At 39.9% G+C, this 18,775-nt stretch overlaps 2 pseudogenes across 2 annotated transcripts in view; one reads left to right on the plus strand and one right to left on the minus strand.

The window, feature by feature from the left end:
• LOC308647923 (olfactory receptor 2T3-like) overlaps window positions 1–18,775 on the plus strand; it is a 668,743-nt pseudogene that overhangs the window by 194,383 nt on the left and 455,585 nt on the right. The window lies entirely within an intron of this gene.
• Window positions 15,626–16,559, minus strand: LOC308655850 (olfactory receptor 2W3-like; annotated as a pseudogene). The gene has a single exon. The product of its transcript is annotated as an olfactory receptor 2W3-like (transcript).

Consider the following 18,775-nt stretch of genomic DNA (forward strand, 5'->3'; position numbering starts at 1 on the left):
CAGATCCTTGGAGATCACCTCCCATGAGAGGTGAGTGGGGTCTGGCTGGCTGGTAGAAGGAAGGGGGGAGGGGCCGGAGAAGAGAAATGGCTCTGGACTAACAAAATTAGAGAGAGGACCATTAGGGGAAGAGAAGTCCCCTTACAGGGATTGCTGCCGGCACATAGAGGGCAGAAGCTCGGCTTGGAGGGCACAGCTCCGCCTACTGGAAAAGAAGAAAATAGAACTCTAAGACTTCATGGATCTGTTTTTTTAATCCAAGTTTCTAGCCTATGTCGCTTAATTGGTGAGTTTAAGCCATTAACATTTAGGGTTACTATTGATATATGGTTTGTACTTCCAGTCATGTTTATTTATTTTTTGTTTCTTTCTTTATTTATTTTAATTTGGCTTGTTTTTCCTCTTTGATTATTTTTCCCACCTTTATTGAGTTACCCCCCACTGTTGGTTTTCGGTGCTGTGTTTCATTTCCTCTTCTTGTAGTGTTTTCTCAAAATGCTTTGCAGTGCTGGTTTTCTGGCTGCAAATTCTTTTAACTTTTGTTTATCATGAAATCTTTTAATTTCATTGTCAAACTTGAAGCTTAATTTTGCTCGATACAATATTCTTGGTTGGAATCCATTATCTTTTAGCCTTTGGAATATGTTGTTCCAGGATATTCTCACTTTCAATGTCTATGATGAAAAATCAGCCATTAACCTAATTGGTTTACCCCTGAATGTAATCTGCCTCCGTTCTCTTGTGGCTTTTAACAAAAGCTGTATGTTGGATATCTTCATAATAATGTGTCTTGGAGTTGGTCTATTATGGTTTTGTATGTTTGGGGTCCAGTAGGCTTCCAGGATTTGGCAATCCATTCCATCTTTTATGTCTAGAATGTTTTCTAAAATTATTTCATTCAACAGATTGCTCATTCCTTTGGTCTGGACCTCTATACCTTCCTCTATCCCAACGACTCTTAAGTTTGGTTTTTTTATGACATCCCATATCTCTTGGATGTTTTGCTCCTGGTTTCTTACCAGCCTTTCTGCTTTGACTATTCTCTTTTCGAGTTGATATACTTTGTCTTCATTATCTGATGTTCAGACTTCTACTTGATTTAGTCTACTTGTAATATTCTCATTTGAGTTTTTGATTTGGTTTATGGTTTCCTGCATTTCTAGGATTATTGTTTGATTTTTTAAAATCTCTATCTCCTGGTAGAGTTGATTTTTGCTTCTTGAATCTGTTTATGTAATTCATTTTCAAAGTATTCTTTCATTGTTTGGACTTGCTGTCTAATGACTTCTTTAAGATTCCATTCCATCTGAGTCAGGGATGCCTTGAGTTCTTTATCTGTCAATTTTTCTGATATCTCTAGGTTCTCCTGTAAATTTAAGTTATCCTGCATTGTTTGTAATCCTTTTTTCCCTTGTCTTTTCATGGTGCTCACATAACTTTCCAACTCTGTTTGACTGCTGTGTTTCTGTTTTCTCCGATAAATTTGTTTTGGTTTTGTATAGCTCCAAGATCTCTCCTTTATGTTGGAAGACAATGTTTAGAGATGTTGAATTTAATTGTGATTTAAGGTAAATTCATTAATTTCATTAAAGGCCTACATATTTTGATGACATATAGAGAATTGAGGTTTGAACTTAGGATTTTATGTTAAGGGTGGGCGATTTGATGGTGTGGAGTTTAGTATATCTTAGCTTCTTTGGAGGGTTGCTCAAATGCAGGTGGACATTAACAAGAGAATAGACAGGAGTACTTGGGGGTAGTTAAGGGCTTAGGTGGACTATAGACCGTCTGGTAATATTCATCTATTTGCATTTAGTAAATTACACATAATCAGAGTGGTCATGCTAGGGAGGAAAGATAGGGAAACGGTAAGGAAGCAAATCAAGAAAGACAGAGGAGGAATAGCCCTAGGAATGTCACACAAGAGAATGGACCTACTCAACAGATAGTAGCTTATCTCAGTAAGAAGCTTAACATAGTAGCTTTGGTCTCAAAAATAATGGAAAATAAGGTATCATAATTTTTGACATCCAGACCTGTGGGTTACCAACTAGCAAAAATGGTTAAAATGCCTTGGGCATGAGGTTTCTGCTCAGAACAGTGGTTTTCCTGAGCACTTTCCAGATCTTAGCCAGGACTTACATTGAAATGTAAATGGGAGAAGATTGCAGGTTTAGTAGGAGACTAATCTGAGGCCCAAGGAGGGGGTGGGGAGGAAAAATGTCTTTTACCTGAATTTTTACTAGACTAAACCAAAAAGTTAATTGTACAGTAATTTACTAAAATTGTTACCAGCTGTGTCTTTTTTTTTTTTTTTTGGTAGGAGTCTTAATTTTTCTTAGATTCTGTATTTTTTTAGCTCATAATTTTGATTCTAGAAATCTAAAATAAAGTTTTTCTGATCAGTCCTATTTTTTTATTCAACCAAAGAGGTTTTTAAAAATTTATGTATTTATTTATTTAAACATCTATAACATCACAATGGAGATTCACCTGGGGAAAGCTATAAGGCCTTCACTTTTCTGTGTGTGCACACTGTGTATTGTGTTGTCTGTCCACATGTGTGTGCATCCATACATTATGAATAGATAGATAAGGAGTGCTCATAAATTTTTAAAAAAAGAATCCAAATACCTTAATTCACATGATTTAAGAAGGTTCAGTTTAGATTGGATAAACAAATATAAGTAAAGATATTTTGAAATTTCTTAACCCACAAGTCTCTCTGGTTCTTCAAGGAACTAATAAAATATTGATATTTATAAAAGTTAAATATCCATTTTTTCTGGAACTTTTCTTCAACAAGGGAGAGGTGGCTAATACTGGTCAATACACTTGTCTGATATTTTGGTAAAAATAAGTAAGTTAATTTTGAGTTGGGATTTCTCATAAATGTGTTTGTTAGACATCTGATTAATTTACAAGGTTACAATGTAAACTGTTGAATTATAACATCAAGTACTCTTAACTCCTCAAATTCCACTGAGTAGCATTATTGGTGTTTTTACAAATTGAAAAATAAGAAAAGAGTTTAAAATTGCTTTTCAACACTGAAAACAAGGTTACCAACAGTTTAAAGTCCCAGCAGATATAATTCTATATAATGGAACATTGTGTATGTTTTCATAACATGGTAAACAGTTGTGATTCTGTTTACAAAGGGGCCCAAAAACCTTAACTGTGTTTTTAATTAGAGTACTATAAATAATGTAAAGTATTTATTCTCATGAAAATAGAGTCTAAATTCAGAAATTTACAAGGATTGTTTCAAAATGTGAACAGAAAAGGGGGTTAACAGATGGGAAAGAGAAATTAAAAGGTTCTACATATGAAAACTGTATTCAATAGAAGGAAAAGAAGGTGTTTTGGGGTAAGAAAGTCATCATTTGAAGAAATAAACTAAAAGAGTTTAATTAAGTGATAAAGAACATCTGTGTAAATAAAAAGCAAATTTCAACAAGTTTGTATGATACTAAGTTGGATATTTACATATATGGAACAATCATTCAAAGCTATTTAAGTTTTTTCCCTAAGGTCAAATGTTGATGTACTGGTACAAACTAAAGATTAATCTATATCTTAAAGTGATAAGAAATTTCTTAAAACATTAATTTACTAACATGGTGTCTGTTAAGTTTTATTTTTTAGAACATCTAATTTTAAAGAAATTAAGATTTATACAACTGTGGTTAAACAACTGGAATATTGCACTTTTACAAACTCTAGATTTTTCTTTAAAAGTTAACTTGGTTAGTATAAATACATTGATATAATTGTGCTATTACTCCTCTTTGTATATTAACTGTGTTCATATCTTCCATATATACAGGAGTTTAATGTAGAAGAATCAAATATATATATATATTTGATATATATATATCAAGCTGGTTTTCTCCAAATTAAAGTTGTATAATAATTTTAGACTTATAAGGATTAAAAATTTTACTGGGGATTTATTTATATTGCTTACTGATCTATAACTGAACTTGTTAACTATTTACACTGGTGTAAAATTTCAATATATTTTGAAGTAAATGAGAGCCTAATCAATTTAAAGTTTAACACTGTTAAATGTAAAAGCATTTTGCTACTTCTCTACAAAAACGGTTAAAAGCTCTCAGCTTTTCTTTAATTTACTTTTAAATGTAATATATTGTGCTAGCTAAAATTCATGTGGACTCAAAAAACAATATATGTAAACTTTACAAAATGATATTTAAGAAGCAAAAATCAGCTTCAAAACCACAACACTTTACTTAAAATTTATGAAGAGCCCACCTTACCTGAGATAAGGCTCTGCCCACCCACCTTATTACACAGCAGAATGACTCCAAAGTAGGCCACACTTCAGTTAATTGAAATTGTGTTAAAAGAATTGATTTTTGTTGTAAGAATTACTGTGGTCTCAAACAGGGGATTGTTACATCAGGCACCAGTGATCAAAATGAAGCAGATTAAATGCAGCTGAACGATGTTTTATTGAGATTCACTCCTGGGCAAGACCCTCCAATTCAACAGAGCAGGTCTGGGGGAATCATGCCCAGGCTCAGCCAGATTGGAATTTTATTGAGCATAGGGCAGGAAGGGAGAAATTGGGACAGGAAAGAGAGGTTGTTCAAGTCCCTTGTCCTCCTGGGGTTGGTTAAGGAATCTTGCTGAGATCTGTGTCCTTCCAGGATTGATAAGGAGACCCTGCTGATTGACAGGTGGTCATATCAGGTATCATCACTGCATGTCTATTGGCATTGATTGGTTGTTCTTTCACACACACAGGTTGCCTGATGCTTTTGTTCCCTTAGCCACCTCAAATTGACCTAAAAAGGATATAATGTATAACTCAGCAAAAATTCAAGGTAGCTATTACATGAACTAAATATGTTTTTACGTTTGTGAATTTCATTTTGCATTCTCTTTATAAATGGTGTAACTGTTGCCTTTTAATATTTTGCAGAGGTATTGCTTCAAGAACACACAACCTGGATTAACTTAAGATAATAAACCACACCCACAGGACACATAAGAAAATACAGACCCCAATTAATAAAAGGGGTCAATGACTGTAAGATTATAGACATTGAAGTTAAAGCCCAGTACTCTTACTTTAAGATGGGTGAAACTGACTTGCTGGATGTTTAAGATGAGGACTTAAAAAGTAGAGTTAAATTAAAAGGGCCAAGAAATCCAATATTTGGCTCTTGCACTCTAAGTCAGTCTGAATCCAAGGAACAAGGGAACTTCTCTGAAGAGCTTTGCAATTCTGGGCCACACAACCTCCTGATCAGGGAGATTAATGTGACCACTGGAGAACAAAAAGCCAATTGGACCCCGGCTCCACACCCCCATGTACTTTCTCCTCAGCCAGCTCTCCCTCATGCACCTGCTGTATATCTCCTAAATGGTCCCCAAGATGGCCATCAACTTCCTCTCTGGCCAGAAGAGCATCTTTTTCCTAGGCTCTGGTGTGCAAAGCTTCTTATTCTGGACCATGGCCAGCTCAGAAGATTTAATCCTGGCCGCCATAGCCTATGACCACTTTGTGGCCATCTGTTTTCCCCTCCACCATCCTATACATGTGAGTAACATGATGCATGGGAAGATGATTTTATGCCCTTCATCTTCCTTACTGCAGGTCCAGGGTCATCAATCATTTCTTCTGTGAAGTTCCTGCCATGTTGCCCCTGGCCTGTGGGGACACCTGGGTCTATGACACATGGTGTTTGTGAGCACAAGCCTGTTTCTCCTTGTTCCTTTCCTTGGCATCACTGTGTCCTGTGGATAGGTCCTTTTTGCTGTCTTCCATATGCACTCAAAAGAGGGAAGGAGAAAGGACTTCACCACGTGTGCTACACATTTAACTCTGGTGGCACTCTACCATACACCTTTTGCTTACACTTAACTCAGTGATACTGCCAGTCATAAGTGATGAGTTCTGCTCCTTCACATGTTGAACTATAACATTAGAGAAGCGCTCCAAGACAAGAATATAAAGCAGGGTTTACTTAAAAAGGGGGTAACAGACTTCTCCAGGAGGGAGAAGGGGGCTATAGCTGGTATCCTGGTATGGCAAGAAGTAAGGGTGTTTTTCCTTTTTATGTGTCTTAGGCTTCCTTTGTTCTGCTCCCTTCCCCTTTTTCCTTATTGTGTATGTGACTAGGCCCAGGAAATGCTTGGTGGGATGGCCAAAAGGTGGGAAGCCAGTCTGGAGGGGCCATGGAAGAGTGATCTGGGCAAGAAGGGTATGTAATTAGTAACTCCCTGTAGGGAGTGACAATTTCTGGGATAGGTTACCTTAGCAATAGGTTGAAGCAGGGTCAGGTTCTTGATAAGGTTGGATAAAGGGCTCTGTAGGAATTAACATTTCAATTTCTCCATCCTGTATATCTGACTCTTGCCTATATTCCGAATTCTGGCTTCATTTTCCCCTCTAATTTTAGAAACTTCTTACTCCTGTGAGGAAAAGGGACAATGATCATCTGGCTGCTTTGAGCTGAGAGGGACAATGTGAGATGCCGCAAGCAGTTTGAAGTTTTCTTTTACAAGTCAGGTTGAATTGAAGTCTGTTTGGGGAAGACTAGTTTGTAAAGTTATTTCAGGGCAGGTGCTTCTATAAAAGATAAACAAAAAGACATGAGTACTAAAATGAGATTAATACAAAATAAATGTTGCAACATCTAGAACATGTCAATGAATATTATGAAAATAATAGAATGTCTTTCACCCAGAGGTTTGAGGGTTAGGTTGTCTCCATAACTAGACTGGAGAGAACAAGGCCTTTATTTGGGAATGTAAATCTTTAACATTGTCTGTTATCAGGAATTAAAGCACAACATTTAACTTTTAATGTCACAGAGGTTTACCCTTTTAAGATGTAGTTAAGTTACTTAATGTCATTTAATTTTGTAAAGTCTTTCTACTTGTATGACTTCTATGTTTAGTAGAGATCTCTTTATTTCTGTTACTTATCGCTAGATAATCATACTATCCCTAAGTAACAGAAATAAAGGGATCTATTAAGCTTACCTGTGTAGGTTAGGAATAAATATAGGCCTTAAACTAATTAAAAACTTCTGACTCTGGTAATTTCTCGTGATAGTTATCAGGCATTCTTCCTAAGAATCTCTTATAATCTTTTGTAGCTTCAAGTTTTACTTATTCTTGGGGGTAACACAAGTGTATATATCTTAAGTTACATTTAACTTTCTTTCTTTCTTTTTTTAATGCCAAGAAATGGCTGTGTTTTGGTTTAACTGTTTTTGCTAAATATTCAAAATCATGCTGGTCAAAATTGACTTCCGATCTACTGTTAAGAGTCAGGTGAGTTTCCATGGGAGTCACTATTGTGAATCTTGAGAGCAGCTTCTTATCTCTGTTAGTGCCATTTGTGCTAGAATGGTTCACATTCTTGCTGACTATGTGAGTTCTCTTGGAAGTATCATAGATGTCTACCTTCTCCAATGACCCTCCTCCTCTTCATAGCAAGTGCACCAATTGGCTTTTTGTTCTCCAGTGGTCACATTAATCTCCCTGATCAGGAGGTTGTGTGGCCCAGAGTTGCAAAGCTCTTCAGAGAAGTTCCCTTGTTCTCTGGATTCAGACTGATTTAGAATGCAAGAGCCAAATATTGGATTTCTTGGCCCTTTTAATTTAACTCTACTTTTTAAGTCCTCATCTTAAACATCCAGCAAGTCAGTTTCACCCATCTTAAAGTAAGAGTACTGGGCTTTAACTTCAATGTCTATAATCTTACAGTCATTGACCCCTTTTATTAATTGGGGTCTGTATTTTCTTATGTGTCCTGTGGGTGTGGTTTATTATCTTAAGTTAATCCAGGTTGTGTGTTCTTGAAGCAATACCTCTGCAAAATATTAAAAGGCAACAGTTACACCATTTATAAAGAGAATGCAAAATGAAATTCACAAACGTAAAAACATATTTAGTTCATGTAATAGCTACCTTGAATTTTTGCTGAGTTATACATTATATCCTTTTTAGGTCAATTTGAGGTGGCTAAGGGAACAAAAGCATCAGGCAACCTGTGTGTGTGAAAGAACAACCAATCAATGCCAATAGACATGCAGTGATGATACCTGATATGACCACCTGTCAATCAGCAGGGTCTCCTTATCAATCCTGGAAGGACACAGATCTCAGCAAGATTCCTTAACCAACCCCAGGAGGACAAGGGACTTGAACAACCTCTCTTTCCTGTCCCAATTCCTCCCTTTCTGCCCTATGCTCAATAAAATTCCAATCTGGCTGAGCCTGGGCATGATTCCCCCAGACCTGCTCTGTTGAATTGGAGGGTCTTGCCCAGGAGTGAATCTCAATAAAACATCGTTCAGCTGCATTTAATTTGCTTCATTTTGATCACTGGTGCATGATCTAACAATCTCCTGTTTGAGACCACAGTAATTCTTACAACAAAATCAATTCTTTTAACACAATTTCAATTAACTGAAGTGTGGCCTACTTTGGAGTCATTCTGCTGTGTAATAAGGTGGGTGGGCAGAGCCTTATCTCAGGTAAGGTTGGGCTCTTCATAAATCTTAAGTAAAGTGTTGTAGTTTTGAAGCTGATTTTTGCTTCTTAAATATCATTTTGTAAAGTTTACATATATTGTTTTCTTGAGTCCACATGAATTTTAGCTAGCATAATATATTACATTTAAAAGTAAATTAAAGAAAAGCTGAGAGCTTTTAACCTTTTTTGTATAGAAGTAGCAAATGCTTTTATTGATTAGTCTCTCATTTACTTCAAAATATATTGAAATTTTACACCAGTATAAAAGTTAACAAGCCCAGTTATGGATCAGTAAGTGTTATAAATAAATCCCCAATAAAATTTGTAATCCTTATAAGTCTAAAATTACCATACAACTTTAATTTGGAGAACACAAGCTTGATATTTACATGTATATCAAGCTTGTGTTAATTAAATATATATATATTTAATTCTTCTACATTAAACACTTTCATATCTGGAAGATATGAACACAGTTAATATACAAAGAGGAGTAATAGCACTACAATTGCATTGATGTTTTTATATTAACTGTTAACTTTTAAAGAAAAATCTAGACTTTGTAAAAATGCAATATTCCAAAATAACAGTTGTTTAACCACAGTTCTATAAATCTTAATTTCTTTAAAATTAGATGTTCTAAGAAATAAAACTTAACAGACACCATGTTAGGAAATTAATGTTTTAAGAAATTTCTTGTCACTTTAATATATAGATTAATCTTTAGTGTATCAACATTTGACCTTAGGGAAAAAACTTAAATAGCTTTGAATTATTGTTCCATATATGTAAATAACCAACTTAGTATCATACAAACTTGTTGAAATTTGCTCTTTATTTACACAGATGTTCTTTATCACTTACTTTAACTCTTTTTCTTTATTTCATCAAATGATGACTTTCTTACCCCAAAACACCTACTTTTCCTTCTATTGAATAAAGTTTTCATATCTAGAACCTTTTAATATCTCTTTCCCATCTGTTAACTCCCTTTTCTGTTCACATTTTGAAACAATCCTTGTAAATTTCTAAATTTAGACTCCATTTTAATGAGAAGAAATACTTTATGTTATTTACAGTACTCTAATTAAAAACACAGTTGAAATTTTTGGGCCCCTTTGTAAACAGAATCACAACTGTTAACCATGTTATGAAAACATACACAATTTTCCCTTATATAGAATTATATCTGTTGCGATTTTAAACTGTTAGTAACCTTGTTTTCAGTGATGACAAAGCAATTTTAAACTCTTTTCTTATTTTTCAATTTGTAAAAACACCAATAATGCTACTCAATGGAATTTAAGGACTTAAGAGAACTTGATGTTATAATTCAACAGTTTACATTGTAATCTTGTAAATTAATCAGATGTCTAACAAACACATTTATGAGAAATCCCAACTCAAAATTAACTTACTTATTTTTACCAAAATATCAGACAAGTGTATTGACCAGTATTAGCCATCTCTCCCTTGTTGAAGAAAAGTCCCAGAAACAATGGATATTTAACTTTTATAAATATCAATATTTTATTAGTTCCTTGAACAACTAGAGAGACTTGTGGGTTAAGTAATTTCAAAGATATCTTTACTTTTATTTGTTTACCCAATCTAAACTGAACCTTCTTAAATCATGTGAATTAAGGTATTTGGATCCTTTTTTAAAAATTTATGAGCACTCCTTATCTATCTATTCATAATGTATGGATGCACACACATGTGGAGAGAAAACACAATACACAGTATGCACACAACCAAAAGTGAAGGCCTTGTAGCTTTCCCAAGGTGAATCTCCATGGTGATGTTATAAATGTTTAAATAAATGAATAAATAAATTTTTAAAACCCTCTTTGGTTGTATAAAATATAGGACTGATCAAAAAACTTTATTTTAGGTTTGTAGAATCAAAATTATGAGCTAAAAAAATACAGAATCTAAGAAAAATCAAGACTCCTACCTAAAAAAAAAAAAAAAAAAGACACGGCTGGTAACAATTTTAGTAAATTACTGTACAATTAACTTGTTGGTTTAGTCTAGTAAAAGTTCAGGTAAAAGACATTTTTCCTTCCCCCCCTTCCTTGGGCCTCAGATTAGTCTCCCACTAAACCTGCAGTTTTCTCCCATTTACATTTCAATGTAAGTCCTGGCTAAGATCTGGAAAGAGCTCAGGAAAACCACTGTTCTGAGCAGAAACCTCATGCCCAAGACATTTTAACCATTTTTGCTAGTTAACCCACAGGTCTGGATGTCAAAAATTATGATACCTTATTTTCCATTATTTTTGAGACCAAAGCTACTATGTTAAGCTTCTTACTGAGATAAGCTACTTTCTGTTGAGTAGGTCCATTCTCTTGTGTGACATTCCTAGGGCTATTCCTCCTCTCTCAGTGACAAACAGGGTAAATTTTGCTTCATAGGTAAGTTGAGCACAGGGTCTTGAAGTAAGTCCCCTTTTCAATGTCTGAAAACTTTCACAATGTTTTGGTTCCCATATCAGGGCAGTGGTTACTTGGTGTAGAGTTCCTTTAATGAGGCTGTAAAAAAAGGCTTAGCCATTTCCCCATTCCCAGAAATCTAAAGCCTATAGTATCCAGTATCCCTAGGTAGCCTCTGAGTTGCCTTGTGGTCTGAGGTAGAGGGTATTTTCCTGCGGGGTTACTCTTTCCTGTCCTAGCTTGCAGATTCCTTGAGATAGCTATAATCTTTAAGTGGGAACAGGTGGGCTGGAGGGGCCAGGGAGGAGGGATTCAGTCAGGAAGGGGGTGTAATTAACAACTCCCTGTATGGAGTGACAATCCCTTGGACAGGTTACCCTAGCAATAGGTTGGAGCAGAGGCAGGTAATTGATAAGAGGAGGGGGAAGGGCTCTGAAGGAATTACCATTTCAATCTCTCCATTCTCTGGATCTGATCCTTGCTTATCTGCCTATCTAATTCTGGCTTCTTCAGGCCTGGGAGTCTTGGCTTATCAGCAGAGGATGAGAATCTAGCTGCCTTCTACACCATTATCACTCCCAATGTGCAATCACATCACCTACAGCCTGAGAGACAAGTAGGTCCTGGGGGCTACAGGAAGAGTATGTGAAGTGTTCAACCCCAGGAAGAAGTGAGCGTGACTGTCCCTGTGTTGAACCCTGATTCAAAGAAAAGACCTCTGACTCCAATTTTAAGTCAATTAAAGCAAACTTGTATTTGTGTACACAAAGAGAGCTGATCAGTGGCTGTCTCTCTTAACATGGGCTAGAGAGCAGCCCCCCAGCTCTTCAGGAGCAAGGTTTTATAGCACAAAAAGTTGCAAAGGGGAGGTATCTTGAGAATTTATAGTTAACAAGATTTTGACAAGCATAATACAAAGGCAGATAGCAGTTAGTGATCTGCATGGCATGATATTTCGAAGTAGGGAATAAATTCAGATCCCAACATCAGAATTTATGAGGTGCTGGTGAGGTTTCAGAAGGGTTGTTATCTGGTCAAGGTGAGCCAGGATTTATCAGTTGCCACTAAGGTTTCAGAGAGGGTTGTTATATGGGCAGGGAAAGCCAGGCATGGGAGAGTTGAAGTCATGGGCAGGAATTCCAAACAAGTTTAGAAATTGGTGTAATTTATAGTAAAACAGAAATTAACTTTTCATGACTTTGTGACAAGATGGCTCCCAATCGTAAGGTGGAATTAGGCTGGGTTCATCACCTGATTCTCTCTGTTGTGTTGCTCCATGCTAACTAGCACACACTGGAGCAGAGATGACCAAGAGAATTATGATGTGATTTCACATATGTAATTAATTTCTAGTAAGATGTTTATTAGTAAAATTAATTTAATATAGTGATCATTATAAAGAAATATAAAAATAATTAATGAGTTTAATGGAATACATTAAAATCCATGTTAATATGAATGATATAGATATTAACCACAATTTATGTCATTATAAGTTATCATATATATGATATGTTCTTATATATTAGTTAATGTTCTAATGTTCATACTAATGTTGATGTGTTATCACATCTACATGCTTCACATAAAATTATTATTGTCTGTAGACTTTGTTTGGCTTCTATTTTGTCGATTCTGTGTGTAATTCATATGAGCCCCCAAGTCCCAGCAACATGGACTATAAACTCTTCTAGTGACCCACAAACACAGGAGGCCACTGTCCATAAAATCACAGGGTTTCTGGGAGACTCAAAGTCTTCTCCTTCAGGGAAGGAGAGGGTGGGGCCTGGTGAGTCACACCTTCCACAGCCCAAAGTCACAACCCTGAGAATAAAACAGTTTTTCAAGTTCAGGCCCTTCCCTGCCTGGTGGCCTGGACCCTCACTTATCACAGGAGCTATCACAACCCAGTCACCCTGACAACCAAACACCAAGACCACCAAAGAAAGCTTGATGAAGGTGCCAAAGGGTGATAAAAACAATGAGGGGGCAGAAAATTGAGGCATATTCAGGGACATACTGTCCTCAGTGAGCACCTCTTCATCTCTTGGAGAAAGAGTAAAAGCGTCTTTGGCTGCTCAATTGGAACTTAGTCTTGTTTCTGCTTCCAAAATTCCAAGAAGGAAAAACAATCCAGTGTATAAGGTCAAAATTGGTGATGTTTGTTCTTTCAGGCACATACTTTGGAAGCAGAAAGTTTGGACATTCCCAGATACCTGGGGACAAGGAGCATGGAGTCCACTCAGAGCACCAGTGAGCTCCTTCCAAAAAGAGGAGAGTTCCCCAGGGGTCCAAGGAGCTCTTCCCCATTCCCAGGAACCCCTCCCAGGGCTGGCTGAGCTCCAGCAGGATTCCTGGGTTTCATTCTGGGGAGAGTCTCACAGGGATCCCCAGTTGCCCATTCACCCTCAGCCTGGCCACATCCTTAATCCTTTGCACAGGGGACTTGCATATTCACACCTGGGTTCCCCTGAATCCCATCCAGGGAGATCTGGTTTGCTTCCACTTAATCCCACCCTGGGGCTGGTGACTTGTGGGGTGAAAGGAGGAAATGAGAGGTGGGGTGGGGACAGCACAGGCCAAGGAGGTCTGGGAGGCACAGGGCTGAGAAGGGCTGTGGTGGCAGAGGAGCCTGTGCCATCTTCTCACACCTCATTTCCCTGGTCTTGTGATGTTGTCTTGGCTCTTCCATAGAGGTGTCTGCCCTCAGGGCAAAGGTGACCTGCTCCTAGGTCCTCAAACTGTGACCTGAGTCCCAGGAGTGAATGTCACCTGGGGGATGAGGGAAGTGCAGACCCTCAGCCCTCCCAGGACCCCTGAATCAGAGTGTGCCTCCCAGCTCTCAGGGGTTCTGTGTGCACAGCAAGTGGAGGAGCCCTGGGGAGTCTCCACCTGTCCAAGGCTGTAGAAGTTTCACACTTTGAAAGTTTGCTGTGCAGTAGGAACCTCAGGGATTGGAGTCAGAGAGGCCCTGGGTAAATCCTGGTTCTCTTCTCCTGAACAAATCTCCTGATGCAACCTCCACATCTCAAGCACCAAGTGGGTACAGTGGGAAGGATGCCAGTCACACTGGCCTCTCACAAGCACAGAGGTGAGATGAACTGGGAGCACCAGGTGGGAACCTGGCAAACACCAGGTGCTTCTCACAAACAAAATTAAAACACAACTACAAAATCATCATGCTTCAAGATGTAAATGATTCAAAATCAATGTCACATGTGAAAATCTTTATGAATCCAGAGTGTTAATCCAGACATGAATCCAGATATCAGAAACAATGACCAAGTTTGGGGAAGAAGATGTTACAGGTGTGGGGCCTTCAGGGAAACTGAGGCACGGGAAAGACTACGAACTTTCAAAACCTAACTCTGTGATCACATCAGAAAGGTTTCAGGCATGTCAGTCAGAGAAACAGGCATGACTTTACTGAAGGGATAGAAAAATGGGGAAGGAGACACTCTCAAGTGAGAGACTCAGTCCACTCAGAGAGGAGAGGGACAGTGTACCATTCCTGCACTCCAGTTTTATTGGGGTCCCAGAGAAGTTTCCAGAAAGACCAGTCCAGGTTCAGATCTTGACTTTATATTGAAAACAGGGTGACATAAAACTTTCAAGTCCCCACTGTCATTGAAACCCTACGTCACCTTGGCCCATGCTGACCAGTTCTAATTGGTTACTTTTTTTTTTTTTGTACTTGGGATTGAACTCAGGGGCACTAGACCACTGAGCCACATTTCCAGCTCTCTTTTGTATTTTATTTAGAGACACGGTCTTACTGAGTTGTTTACAACCTCACTTTTGCTGAGGCTGTCTTTGAACTTGTGATCCTCCTGCCTCAGCCTCCCGAGTTGCTGGGATTACAGGTGTGCATCACTGTGCCCAGCCTGGATTCTTAACTATACATTCTTACTGGTTTTATGGTTAGGAGGAATTATGCTTATCTTTCAGAATCTGGTCTGGGAAAAGTGTCACAAAAGTCACTCCCTTCAAACTCTCTTGGGTTCCTCTCATCAATGCTAATTCCTATCTGCATTTCCATGCAGATAACAGGTAGTTTGCTGATGAATTTGACATATCCTGTCCACTTAGGGCAGGGAGGGCTGCAGGGAAATTGCTTTTTGGCAAAGAAAGCATGGGGGGGGGGTATCAGCCAATGGGCCCATCTTATAGTTATCCTCTTAAACTTGTGAACCCACCATACTCATCAATCTGACAACAAAGGGCAGAAATCCCATGTAAGCCTGTGGTGCAATATGGGAGAGAAAACACCAAACCACACTGAACTCAGCCTTTGATGCCATCCAGGAAGAGACAGTGGTTCACAACAAGAGCCCAGAGAGAGCTGGGGGATTCTAGATAACATGCCTATGTGAGAGCACAATGTGAACTAACAACAAGCTACAGAAGCAGGACTCAGAGAGGGGATGCTTCCAGCGAGGCCCTGATAGGAGCTGGTGGGGTGAGGTCTGCACATCTGAGTGTGGGTGACAGACCCTGTGCTGTTCTCTCATAAAACACACAACACTGTCCATAAACAGGTTTCCAGAAGGGCAGCCCTGCTAGGATGCTGAGGGAGTACAGGCTGAGACCAGTTCTGCTCCACAGGTCAGAGGCCAGCAGTGGACCCACTGCAGCTGACCCTGAGGCTGGATGCTGGGCAGTCCAGGGCCTCACTCCTTGCCCCCCTTTCTGTTCCCCAGCAGCAGCCTTCTCAGTGCCCCCTTCTCCTCCTTGTTTCTGAGGGTGTAGATTAGGGGGTTCAGGATGTTGTAGAAGAGGGTGAGGAACTTTCCCTGGTCCTGGGAGGACCTGCTTCCTGGCTGCATGCACATGTAGATGATGTTCCCGTAGAACAGGGAGACTACGGTGAGGTGGGAGCCACAGATGTTGAAGATTCTGTGTCTTCCTGAGGACGACTGGATTCTGAACACAGCCCTGACGATGTGGCCGTAGGACACCAAGATGAAGACCAGGGGAGACAGCACGATGCCCATGGCCAGGGCAAAGACAGTGCCTTCTGTGGCCACTGTGTTGACGCAGGCCATGCGGATCAGGGCTGGCATCTCACACAGGAAGTGGTCCACCTTGTTGTGCCCGCAGCGGGGTAATTGTAGGGTCACTGGAGACATGACCAAGGAGCTGGCCATCCCACAGCCTCAGGCCACTGACACCAAGCCCAGGCAGAGTTGTGGATGGATAGGCAGAGTTGTAGTGCAGGGCCTTGCAGACGGCCACGAACCTGTCATAGGCCATGACGGCCAGCAACAGACACTCCACTCCACCCAGGCCCAGGAACAGGAAGAGCTGGACCACGCAGCCCACATAGCTGATGGTCTTGTCATGACCACTCAGGTTGTAGAGCAGCTGGGGGATGGAGCTGGTGGTGAAGCTGAGGTCCAGGAAGGACAGGTGGGTGAGGAAGAAGTACATGGGTGTGTGGAGCCAGGGGTCCAGCCGAGACACCAGGATGATGGTGCTGTTGCCCACCAGGGTCAGCAGGTAGGCTACCAGGATGACCACAAAGAGGACCCTCTCCAGGTGGGGGCGGTCAGAGAAACCCAGGAGGATGAAGTGGCTCTGGGTGCTGCGGTTGCTCCCATCCATCTCTACTGCACCTGAGGAGAGGTGTCAACACCAGTAGTGGCACCTGCTGATGCTGGAATATGGACTCCTCGCCAGGCTTAGGGGAGCACAGAGCAGGTTTTTTTTTTACTCACCTAAGCCCTAAACAGTGATGTGGAGGCTCTGCTATGATTATTATCTCCAAATTATAGAAAAGGAAACGGTGTTTTAAGTAAATGTCACATGTGGAGAGGTAGAGCAGGTCTGCTCAGGAAACGTGCCTGACATCTTCATCCGTATCCACCCCTGTGCGCTGTCATTCCAGACAGGAAAGGCACACATCTGGAAGCTCCAACCTCTGCTTCTTCCAGAGTCACAAGTTCCTGAGCTCAGAGGAACAAAAGAACACCCCAAAGAACCCCCGACAGGATTTAGAAAATAGCAAATGCAGCTCATCCTTGAACATCACGGGTTTGAACTACATGGGTAAACTTCTACAAAAATCATTTTTTTTAGTAAATGCATTGAAAACATGTTTGGAGATTTGCAAGCATTTGATAAAACTTGAAGAAAAAGCATGTGACTATAAATACCCCCCACATTTAAGAAACATTTAGAATGTCATGAATGCATGAAATACATGCTGGTAATGCTACATTTTTATCATTTACTAACATAAAATATACATAAATATTATATAAAATTAAAATGTATCAATATTTTCACAAACAGAGACTATATAACCTGCCACTTGCAAAGGAGAGAAATCGAAACCAAAGCAAACTGATCAGGCATCATCAATGCAGTTGAGTAACTCAGGGAGCCTGACTCTGTGCAATGACCTCAGGCACCCCTGGTGTGGGAAAAAATGTGTCCTTCTCCTCCCTTAATAAATGGGGACAGAATTCAAAGCCCTGGAACATGTGTGGTGGTTACATGGTTAGGTTTCTGACTCCCACCAGGGAAAACAGACCCCTAGGAAAACCAGCAGTCCTGACTCCTGTGACCCTCTCCCCCCAGGGCAGAGGAACTCACCTATAGACTCCCAGAGAAGGGCACGCTGCACATGGAACCTTACCTCAAGGAGGTAATGACGTGCTGAGAGGAGCTTCCTGGGTCCTCAATCCTAGGGAGTCCCTCACCCTCTTCATCCAGTGCATATATTGCTTCCTTTTTAGGTGAAATTCTAAACCATAGCTCCCATGAAAGGAAACCAAAACTGGCACAGATTCTATGGTCCCACATTCACCATCATCCTAGGTCAGACACAGTACCTCCAACCCGGAAGTGAACAGTAATCACCATTCTGCCCCATTAGGTCATGGCTCAGACTCTCAGTCTGAGTGGAACAACTTAAAATGGCACTCACTTAAAGCCTGTGACCAGCACCCCAGAGCTTGGACAGGGAGGAAGACGTAATTTTAAACCTTTAGCAGGCCACAGTAGAGTTGGACAAGCTGAGCACTGAAGACCTCACAAACTGACAGCCTCTCATTTCTCCTACAGCTTTACCCAATAAGTGATTGGCTTTGTAGTGACGGGTCTGAAGAGAGCCTCAGCTGATGCTCCTACTATCACACACATTGTGCATGCTGACCTCCCAAGCTCCGAATACTGCTTTTCCTGGAAATCCCTTTCCTATTGATTTAGGCCCTTAGGTAGTTGGTTGCAGTCAGGATGCTGGTACAGTTGACAGAGCCAGCACTCACTGTGTTGTCTTCTGCCCCCCTGATGTCACCAATCGATTGAAAGTAGCTGGAACAGTGGTACAGTGCACAATTCCTAGACCTGCCAGGGAGCAGAAAAACACACAAAATAATTTATTTTAGCAAAACTGGGTAAAAATCCCATGGTGTTGGCTGTTTTGAGAATGTTGACCTATACTACAACCTTGCCTTTTTCCAAGAGCATTGCTGAATGTAATAAAACATAAAGTGCACTTGTGAATTTTGAGGTCAAATTCAGAGGAAAAAGGCATGCTTGACACACAGATAGAGAATGCAGTGGCCCTCAGGGCATGCCCCCTCAGGTGGAGGCCACACTGTCTAACAAGCCCTGATCTGTCACACTGTGGAGCCTGTCCCCACTGAGCAAAATTAACTCTATGTGGCACCAGATAAATGTAAGGTTCTTGCCTTGATGTCCTTTCTGCAGATGTCACTAGATACCTGGGTAATGGGCACAGCTCATTAGAGTCAGAATCTGGGCAAAGAGGTAAGCACAGAGGCAAAAAAGTATACACTAGGTAAGCACTCACA

Source organism: Spermophilus citellus (genome assembly GCF_964194105.1).
Source record: "Spermophilus citellus genome assembly, chromosome: 1".
NCBI classification, from domain to species: domain Eukaryota; kingdom Metazoa; phylum Chordata; class Mammalia; order Rodentia; family Sciuridae; genus Spermophilus; species Spermophilus citellus.